Source organism: Athene noctua, chromosome 11, assembly GCF_965140245.1.
Source record: "Athene noctua chromosome 11, bAthNoc1.hap1.1, whole genome shotgun sequence".
NCBI lineage: Eukaryota > Metazoa > Chordata > Aves > Strigiformes > Strigidae > Athene > Athene noctua.
This window is the reverse complement of record NC_134047.1, coordinates 17,132,167-17,143,034: the sequence shown is the minus strand read 5'-3', so window position 1 is coordinate 17,143,034 and position 10,868 is coordinate 17,132,167.

Genomic DNA, 10,868 nt, shown 5'->3' with positions numbered 1-10,868 from the left:
CCTCCGTGCACGTTGCTGAGGCTCCTTCAAATGCGCTGCTTGCAAGTAGCATGAGAACTGTTGTGTGAGCACCCGCTGCTCAAGGGATACATGTTGCAGCAACCTACACTTCCTGGAAAAAAATCTTCGTAGTGGGTAGGTTTGTTCACTACCGTCTCCCACAACAAAAAAAGGTTGCTTAGACTTTCTTCTCTGGTGCACTTCCATGCTTTTTCCTACCGTTCTACCAGAAGCAGAGAGAGATTCTTATTCCATATATTCATATTTGCCCTCGAAACACCCCAGACTACACCCCAGTGGTTTTTTTCTGCTGTGGATGAAAGTTTCATGGCAAGTTGTCTTCAAAGAAATGAAGACCATGAATACACAGACAGAGCTGCTGAACAGCACTGTGGGCTGCCAGGGGCTAGGAAACACTTGGAAATTCAGTTGCTTCCCAAAAGGGGAAGAAAGGCTTTTTGCCTCTGTTTTCTTCATGAGAAGGATGATTTTGCAGTGAAGACACTTGGCTGAGGCCGGTGGGTTGTGCTGGTTTCTGGCCTTCCCTTGTGCTTCCCATGCATGAAGTCTCTTCTTGGGTAGGCTGGATGATCTTGGAGAAAGGACCAGCTCTATGGGCACTGCAACCCCAGTGTGGGCACAGCTTTCATGCTCCTCCACAGTCAGCAAGACTTTAGGTCTTGGTGCTTGGCCATCACTTTGGAGACACAAGTTCTAAGCAGCTTTCTTGATACCCTAATGAAGTGCTCACCCTGCACCCAAGGACACAAACCATCTCAGACTCTGTCCCAATTACCCATGTTACCTATATCTATACATTCAGGCATCAAAAGGGCTGTTGGGGCTGCTGGGCACTCCTTCCAGCTGCTGACCTCCCAGCATCACCTCCATGCAACTTTGGGCAACCCGTGTCCCCTCTATGCCCCCACGCCTCTCAAGCTGGCAGCAGGGATGCCCCTAAGCTCTTCAAGCATCTGACATTGCACAGCCATGCACCACTGATAAAATTATTTAGGGTAAAACCACCTTTTCTCCGTGCAAGGAGGATAAAACTGGTTTTCTGTTGGGGTGCAGAGGAGGGCTGTGAGGCTGTACTGTGAGGGGGGCTGGGATGCTGGTTTGAAGTCAGTCATCAAGCCATCATGTAAAGTTGTTTTGAAAGTAGCATGCTAAAGGCAATGCTCTTATCAGATGTGCATGCAGCAAATAAAGGGTTGGATCCTGCTAGAAACAGCAGGGCACTGAGCAGGGTGCTGCTCACCAGCAGCCCCAGGAGAGGAGGGTACCCAGCGCCTCGTCGGGGCTGCTCAGAGCGTTGCAGGATGGAGTCCAGCGTTCGCTTTTGCTATCTACCCACTCTCTCGCATCCTGTCCTGTGTGGTTAGAGAGCTGTGAGCTGAAAATGCAAAAGCTGGTAACAAAGCACAAACATCTCTGCAACCAAGTCAGAGTTTGACCTTGTCAGGTCACTGTGTTCCTAAATATAGCATCCAAATCACAAGTGTGGGATGGCACCAGGGTCTTCATGGACAGCAGTTCAGCAGCTGGGCAGAGGACACCCTGGGGCTGAGGCCCTGGCTGGTGCTTTGGAGCTATATAACCCCTGTTGTACCAGGACTGTCACCCCTCTGCAATGCCAGGAGCTTTGGGATGGGGCTGTCAGCTCCAAGGCCAGCCCCCCAGTCTCGCTCATACCTTCTAGAGGAGAGGGTGGCTCCTGGGGTCCCTGTCCCTGGGTGCCCATGCCATGGGGGCTGCCCACACACTCTTGCCAACCAAGGTCTGCCTTGTTGTCCAGCTCACCAGGGCTTCCCAGACCTCACAGGAGCATCCTTCTGGCAGCGGTGAGGTGACGCAGACAGTGCTGGGCATCCACCATGTTGGGTCGCAAAAGTGAGTCACTTTGGCATCACTGGGATTTGGACCTGGTCCCTTGGTCTTGAGACCCTTGGGACCAAGCCTACACACAGTCTGGGGGCACTGCCAAGCCACTGCTTTTATTCCTTTTTATCTTAAAAGTGGCATTATCTTTGAAAAGACCATCCCTGGTCTCCTCAAAGGGGTCTGGTTTGACACCTAGCTCCTACACACCATCCCTGCCACGGCAAGTTTGCCACAGGAAAAAAGCCATTTTGTGGTGGACATCCTCAAGGACACTCCACACAGCTGAGGACCACAAGGCCACAGTGGAGATCAGCACCTGCTCCCCAAAGTCCTTGCCCTGTACTTCAGCCCCATGGTGCTCACCAGCATTTTCCAGGGCTCCTCAGAGTTTCCTCTGAATTTAACACTCACATTTGGGGGAAGTCTCTACATGAGAAGCAAAACAACATAAGAAGTCATCTCTTGATACTTTCCCAGAATTCTGAGTGTCGGGACTGAGGGGCCACCGATAAAGTGTGAAACCACAGCGGTGAGTGTTACAGAGAGCAGCAAGTGAGGTTTTGCAGTGCTATTCCTGAGCCCTGGCTGTCCCTGGCAGATGAAACCTTTTCAGAGCCATTTCTGGATAGCCACCCGTTACCGTTTCACCGAAATGAGAAGAACCTGTAGGTAACGCCGGAAACCCTGAGGCACATCACCGGCCCCATTTCAGGCACATTGTTGGGGAGGCCAGAGCTGGCAGCAGCCTCGGAGGGGCTGCTGGGTTCAGTGAGGGGGATCGGAAAAGGCTCCAGTTTTGGGTACCCAGCAAGAAACATCACTGGAGGGTTGTCCAGCTTGTGCTGCAAACCGGGAAACTGAGAGTCACTAGTCACTAGCACTCTGACCGGAGAAATCAGGTGGAAAATATGGCACTAGGGATCCTGGCAGAGGTTCGCCAGCAGGAAGGGCAGGCTGGCAGCTCCTCTTCAGGAAAATGTTCCTCCACGTCAGCAATCCAGCCTCTGACTGCCCTGACTGCCAGGGAGCAAACTCTCCGGAGCCGTCTCTTCTACCCCGCACCATCAGGTCCTGCGGCTTCTCTGGCTCAAGCCAAGAGTCAATGTCAGTAGTGCCAGATCTACCAGGAGGTGCTGACCAAGCTCTGGGGAAGGCAGAGCTCCGTCAGGCCGTCCCACCACTGTTGCTCTTCAGAGCCAGGCAACCCAGCAGGACAGAGCTGCTGCAGGGTGTGTGGTGGTGTGGGCCCCTGGGGACATGCTCCGTTGTCATCTCACTGCTTCACATGGATGGTAGGGATGGGGGGACAGACTCAAAATCCTCAAACCCATGTTATCCCGTGCCAGGGACAGGTAGCATCATGGTTGCATATCCTTGACTGTTCGGCTGCTGTGGGACCATGGGGGAGCATAGTAGTGAATGGGGACACAACTTTGGGGAAAAGCCTTGGGGAAAGAGGGGCATGGTCCACAGAGACAGTGGACAACAGGGAGAGGACCCAGCATCAAAGGGAAGAGTCTGCCTACATGGGATAACCCCAGGGAAGGTGAAGTCACACCTTCATGTGGTGATAAGCCCACCACTGAGAAACCAACAGAGTTTTCTTTCAACCCCCAAACCCTCTGAATGTAACCATACCCACCCGCTTTATAAACCCGAACTGGCACGGTTCCTCCAGCCAGATTACCCCTGGGTGAGATGATGGGAAAATGTGATCCATCGCTTGCATTCCTATTGACCTAGTTGTAATATTTCCGCTGATCAGCAAATTGTCTCCACTTGTACTCAGTGCTCAGAGTTTTGTTTACTGAGAAAATATCCGGTTGCCTGCCCTGGTGATTTATCAAAGGCTGGGAGCATTTCTGAAGGCAGCAAGGTGAAAGCTGATGAGAAGAGAGTGATTTTTTTTGGGGTGCCTGTTGTGGTTTTGTGACTAGCTCTTTAAAATGTGCTGCTCACCCCACATGCTCTTTACAATTAAAAAATGCTGGGTGCTTTGCAGTACTAAGAACAATACATTCAAAAAGAGGATTTTATTCTGAGTCACAAAAGGAGTTTGCCGGTGATGCCGTGGGTGGGATGCAGAAGGGAACCTATGAGAGAAACCTGAATTAATTCCCTTCAGTGCAGGGGCCACAGACAAGAAGGGAAATTTGAGCTTTTCCACCATTTGCTTTGTCACTTTTTAGATTTTTCCCTCTTCTGCATCCTCTGAGATTTCGTGTCTCCAGGACAACCCTGTCACCAGAGAGGAAGAAGGAACAGACGTAGCCAGAACGCCACAGAAAACATCACCAGCATCCGGAGAAGGAAAGGTTGCGTTGTAGTTTCCGTTCATTTTCTATCTTAGTATGAATGAGAGAAAGCTCTTGGAGTCCAGAGCAGCTAGAAGCAGCCTCAGGAATAGACAAAGGTGTCAACATGGTCTCTGTGGAAGAAAAGAGCAGAAGGTGGTGGCTGTAGCCACTATGGTGGTAATGGCTGGCTGTAGCCCCATCGCTCATTGTTGTCCCCTGGCCATGGAGACACCCATGCGGAGGTCAGCAAAAGTTCCAAGCTCCAGCAGACATGAACACAAGCTGTCCCAGGGTCCTGCTGCTCAGCAGGTAGAACAGAGCAGGGTGTAGAGTGTCATCTCCACTGCATTTTCCCCAGAGATGTGAGGGAACATCTGCCCCTTCTCTGCCACCCTCCAGAGCAGCAGAGAGCAATGAGAAAGAGCTGCAGGCGATGGCATTGGGGTGCTGCTGTCCTTCTGAGCCACCCCGTTCTGAGGGCCATTGTCTCCTGTGCCCCCTTCCCTCCATCCCTCCTCACCTCCCCGCCCTGCTATACCCCCCACGGACCCACCCCAAGCCAGCCTTTCCCAAGGGGATCAAGGTGGTTGGAGAGCAGGGAAAGGCAGAGAAACAAGCCCCGGTGACCCCACGGAGGATGGAGGGCCCTGAAGGGCACATGGCTCTTGTGCCACATCTGGGCTGCACATCTGGGTGGCAATGTCAGCCTTGCTGTGCTGAGCCACGGAGGGCACCCAGCCTCTAAACTGCTGATGCTGAGCCTTACCGAAGCTGTGAAACCACAAATTGCACTAGAAACTTCTTGCTGTGACGGCTGCACCTACTTCTCCCAGCTTCCTAAAAATAAAGCCTGCCATGGGGAGCCCCACGGCCCTGGCCTTGCCAAACAAGCCCCTGCTGTCTGAGTCACAGCGGAAGGGAGCGGGAGCATCCCGTGCATCCCCCCACACTCAGCTGAGTGCCAAAAGCAGCTCTCCCTGGCACAGGGTGCGGGGGCCCGTGAGCATCAAAGGCACAGTGAAACGCCCTGGCGAGGCTCAGCCCTTTCATGTTGCGAAAAGAGATGGTAGGAGCGGGGAAAAGCAAAACCCACGGGAGGCTACAGGTCTGCCAACGCCAGCGGCTGCCTCCCACGACACGGTGCAATGAGGTGGGTGGGGAGGGTCCCAGAACTGTCTTTGCATTGCCCTTTCCTCCCCCGCCCGCCCCGTTGGGACAGGACCAAAATGCAGCCGGGACTGTGTCTTCTGCATCCGTGGGGGACTCACAAACAAAACAAAAGCCTTGGGAGGAGAGGAGGGATGCTGCCATTCCTCCCCACCCTATGGGGCTGAGTCCTCAGCAGCTGCTGCTGCAGCCACCTGCAAGCACTTGCTGGGCTCTATGGGGCCAAACTCAGCCTTGCCACAGCAGAGCCACCCAGCTCTCGGCTCCCACCAGCCCGCGAGGGTCCCCGGCCACATGGCTGGGACATGCCCATAGGTCAGGGCTTGCATTGTGCCCTAAGGAAGGTTTCACAACTCTTGGTCAAAGTTCAGGAGGTGATGTCATGTGCAGCACTGGGATGGATGGGACCCCAAGGATTTTGGGTGGATTCTGTCATGGAAGGTGGGTGAGACAGAACCCAGATCAGCGGCCATCCTGTTCAGCCTTTTCCTCCATAGCTGGAGGTTTGCAGAGAGCCCTTGTGCTGTCTGAGCCCCGGGTGGGCCATACCTGGTTATCTCATCGGGGCTGTGTGGCACCGACACATCTTGCAGCAAATCATCTGGATCCCAATTGGAAATTATCAAGAGATGCGCAATCTCCCAGGGTTGATCTGACACTCACCAGTTTAATCTTCTGCCTTTATTTCCTCCATTAAACCACAATACCCCTGCCAAGGCAATATCAATGCAAATTACTCATCTTTTTTCAAAATGTCACATGCATCAACCTCCATAATGCTTTCATAGGGTTTTCTTCACCACTGTGAGAATCACCTCCATGGCTCTTCACAGCATCTCCTTTCAGCCTTCACTATTGTTTCTACCTCTCCTCTGCTGACCTTTGAATCCCCTGGGAGGCTGCGCTCATCCCTCAGGATCACTGGGATCCCCTTGGGGTGAGCAAGAGAGGGTGACACTGCTGGTGATGGCAGAAGATCAGTCAGCAATGGTGAGCAGCCAAAGGGGTGACGGGCAGACAAGGAGCACTGCTCTGACCTGGGGGCTTTGAGGAGAAAATCCTCAGCCCCTGCTTGGGACAGTCCATCCCCATGGAGAAGGCAACGCTTGTGGGCAGGAGGGATCTGTGCTCGTGTGGAAACCCACATGCAACCACTGCTCTCTAGTAACACCCAGACCGAGAGCCTAGCCAAGTCGATGCACGCACGATCGGAGGCAGAAAAAACGCTCTTGAATCTCTTGTAAACCGATGCAAAAGCAAAGTGGCGTCACCTTCAATGGCATGCAATAGATACTGCAATGGTAACCCACAGCGCTTTTGTCTCGGCACCATAAGCTGTGATGCTCTGAGCCAGGCACGTAGGCGTCACGAGGAGCTCTCTCCTCGCACGGTGCTAGCGCTGCCGCTGCTGCAGCATCGTGGTGTGAATGCTTGTCCCGAACAGCTGGTTTGCAGCACCCCGAGCCACACCTTGCTCCTAGACCAGGCAGCAATGGCCCAAGCTTTGGGGTGTCATCTTGATGACAAATCCAGCATTAAATCCCTGTGAGCCTGCAGGAGACATGACAGAGAGCAGATGCTAAACCAACTCTGCCATCTACTGACTTCTCTGGCTTCCCTCCCTGCCCCATCCATCCTTCCATCCCTGCCGCACACAGCCGCACGGAAAGTTGTTGCTAAACATGAAGGGCCTCCATGCTGGGATGCGGTGCTGCAGGTGAGGCCAGCGGAGCCCTGCAACCAAGCACCCATGTAGCCTTGTCTGCCCTTCGCCCGGGAGATGTGGGCAGAGCTCAGGAGAGTCTTCAGGTTGCAGAGCAAAGGACTTTGTGGGGAGAAGAACAAACTAAAGCTGCAAAAGCTGCTGCTGACATCATAATAATAATATTTGTAGTACTAACGCCAGGGATAAGTCCTGCTTAAAGAAGAGAACAAGTCCAACTCCCACAAAGCACTGATGTTGTGAGAATTTCTCCCTCTGAACAGATCCCAGATGCAGGTTTTCCTTTACACAGCCAAGGAAGCAGCACCCTGGGGCTGGCGTGTTCTCCTCAACACACCAGCCACCTCCTCTTTCCCTGCAGTCCAAGGGAGCAGGGCAGGCGCATGGCCCAGGTCAGGCTTAGTGTGTGCTCAGCTGAAGTGTTGGCAGCCACGGTGGGTAAGAGCCAGTGACAGCCCCAAGCCAGCCCGGCAGCCCCGATGCTGTGGCCAGAGGTGGTGCAAAGCCCAGGTCCAGGCTGAGCTCTGACCCCACTTGACTGGTGTCACCGACTGCTGCAGTGGCATGGAGAACCCCCGGGCAGGGTTGGACAGAACCCCTTTGGTAGGAACTGTGCACAGAAACCTGAGCAGCAAGATCAGCTCAGACCACTAGTAAAATTAAAAGGAAACAACACATGCAAAAGTAGAAATAGCAGAAAGACATTCCTGGTGCTATGGAAACCATCATGCCAACATGGGAGGTACCTCCTAGACTAAATCCTGTCCACTGGGGTTGATCTCTTTTCAGCACTGCAAACCAAAGGAGCTTCGGCTGCAGAGATCAGGGAAGACACCTGGCCATAAGGACAAGGATATCACCACCACCCCAGCCCCAGCTTGCGCCTTACTGAGTTCATGCCTAAGCAGTGCAGAGGCAGCTGTGTGTGATAAGTGGGAGTGTTGAAACACACCGGGAATTTATTTTCTCTTCTGCTTTCCTCCACAGCAGAGTCCTGGCGCACACTGAGTGTGCAGGAACTCTACAGCTGGAGGTGGCCGGTGGGCCAGCACTCCAGGCTGCTGTGAGCACCGCGGCCCCAAACTCCTGCCTTCACACCAGCAGTCCCAGCAGCTCTGGGGGCTTCTGCAGAGGAAAATGGTGGCAGCGCAATGACAAATATCAGGCTTGCATCTCAGAGGCCAAGGGCTGCCTCTCCCTGTAGTGTTCTGAGGATGCACCAGATGGAGGATGAAGACTTCCCATAGCAGTGCTGCAGCGGGTGGTGCTACCTGAAGCTTTGACATGAGGGTCTGTAAGATGTTTCTCTTTCTAAACAGTGAGAAAACTAAAACCACAATCACTGTGTAGATGAACATTTCCACAAATACGTTATTTTCCCAAGGGAGATATTTCCTTTTCAACACATACCAGTGGCAAAAGGCTGTGTTGCAGCTTGAGCTCTCCTGCCCACTGGCACACCATTTCCATCCCAGCCAGACACACTTGTCATGAGGATGACCTGCTTTGAATGTTTTTTTGGCCACTGCTCAGAGAGATGCAGGTCTCCAAACACCCCGCTGAGCTGTCTGTGTTAAGCATCCTTCCCACAAAGGGTGCTACACACTTGAAATGAGGTCAATAGATGTGGTCACGCAGAGCAGCTGGTGACGGTGTGTCACTGGACCAGCTTCAGCATTTCCCTCTGTCTTTTTCAGCCTGGAAGAGAGGCATTTCCAATAAGTGTCTCCAGCCCAGGTGAATCACAGCCCTGACGCACAAGCAGGGCATCTTCCCGTCCTTCCAGGAACGTGACGGCAGAAGATGCTGCAGCCCCGGCCCCTGCGTCCTGATGACGTTGGGAGTGAATCTGCTTCAGTTTCTAGGTGCAAGTCACTCTTACCAGCAGATTCACGGCACTTCTCGGAGATTGCAGCCTGCAGCCTGTTTGCAGAGGGCTGAGAGGCCTCAGCTCATCTCACATTCACCACAGGGGCCAGGCACTCACTCAGGAGGCTCCCGCAGAGCGGCTGCTGAGCTGGGAGCCCCACACCCAGCCCTGGCCCCCCTCACACGGCTGCTTCGTGATGTGGGAGCTCTGGTCTGGAAACACCCCAGGAAGCATGCCGGGCCTGTTGGCTGTCTTCATCCTTCCCAAAGGCTTCCCATAAGGTGTGGACAAAGCTCCTGCAGAGCTACAGAAAAACGTGGCTTGTTCAAGCACTCCGAGTAAGGAGGGGATCGGGCTGAAAAACTAGTATTTCGACGTTTATCCACATGAGGGTCTCCCAGGATCAAGTCACACCAGAGGAACAATCTTCATCTGGAAAAGACTCCTCCAAACATATCTCATGCATAATAAATCGGACCCAGAGCTACGTGCCTCACAGGTGGCTGCTGGTTATGGGTTCAAGGGACAGATCCTGACATCAAATTGCAGAGCTGTGGGATTTCAGCCCTCTTGATGATGCCCAGGCTCAGACCGAGTCCCAGGCAGCACATCCCCACCTTATCACCATGTCAGCTGATGAAAGCTGGCCTGGGGACACCCAAACACTGCTCAGGGTACATCTGTTTCTGTCCAGAGTAGCTCCTCATGAGCCCAGGCTGAGGGACACACTTCTTGCTTCAATGAGTCACCAAAACCCAGAAGTTGTAATTCCCTTTTAGCAGAAAAGCAACCTTTGTTTTAAAGTGGAAAGTCTTTGGCCTAAAAAAACCCCTGCACACCTGGAGGGAACCACTAGACAGACGTGATGCAGTCGGAGAGGCTTGCACACTGAAATGGCCACTTGCTGCAAAATACAGTGAAAATAAAACCCTGAACACCCTGTTCAAGGAAAACACCCAAGTGACAGTAACCAAAGAGACCGAAAAAAGGACCGTTTTACCCCAGTATTCAGGGAGGGGAAGAAGAACGTGCATGAAATTATCAAGATTTTGCTGAGTCACAAGAAAAATCTACCCACGTAAGTATTGAGTGTTAGCCCAGTAACAGTCAGTTGGGGAAACTGTACTGGAAACAGGGCTAAGTGGTTTGAGAGAAAGGAAAGCAAACCCAGAGCACATCCCAGCTCATTCCCTCAGCATCAGCCTCCCCAAGCCCCACTGCAGGCCGGGAGCCTCCAGCTTGTGGATCCTCTTGGCCTTCACCACCTGAGCATATAGGTGGAGAGATCTGGAAGGCAGGACACAGGCTTACTTTTGCTGCCTGTATCCAGTTGCTTATGATACCTTAGATAAGTCAACTGCTCTCGATTTCACCACTCTTGAAATGAGCCATCTCTGTTGCTGGGAAGAGCAAAAATCCAGAGACAGAAACAGCCAAATATATTCAGTGGATAGAGAAAAAAATCACTATGCCAGCCCTAATCAGAGCAATATTGTTTCAGAGTGGGTTGTATCTCGAGGTAAGGCTGCAGGATTAGCAGATCTTTTTTTTTTTTTTTTTCCAAGCTGAGTCTGTTTTGCTTGTGGTGTGTGATCTGCCTGTCCTTATCTCGACCCATGAGATTTTTTCATCTGAGGAGGGGGAGTGAGCTCCTGAGGAGCATCACTGTCCTTCCTGGCTTCCTGACCAGTGAATTCACCCTGATTCGCAAAGAACTGAGCTGAATCACTACAGCTAATAATTATGTAGTGCAATATTGAGTCTCAGTGCTGCCACATACACACACCTCCTGTCTCTACCAACCGGCCCCCCAGCCCATGAAGGTCTGTGGCAGCGCCACATCATGCAGACAGATTCTAACCAACAGCCTGGATCTGGTGCAGGAGGATGAATTTCACCTGATTCCCCCCTGCTGTATGTAAAATAA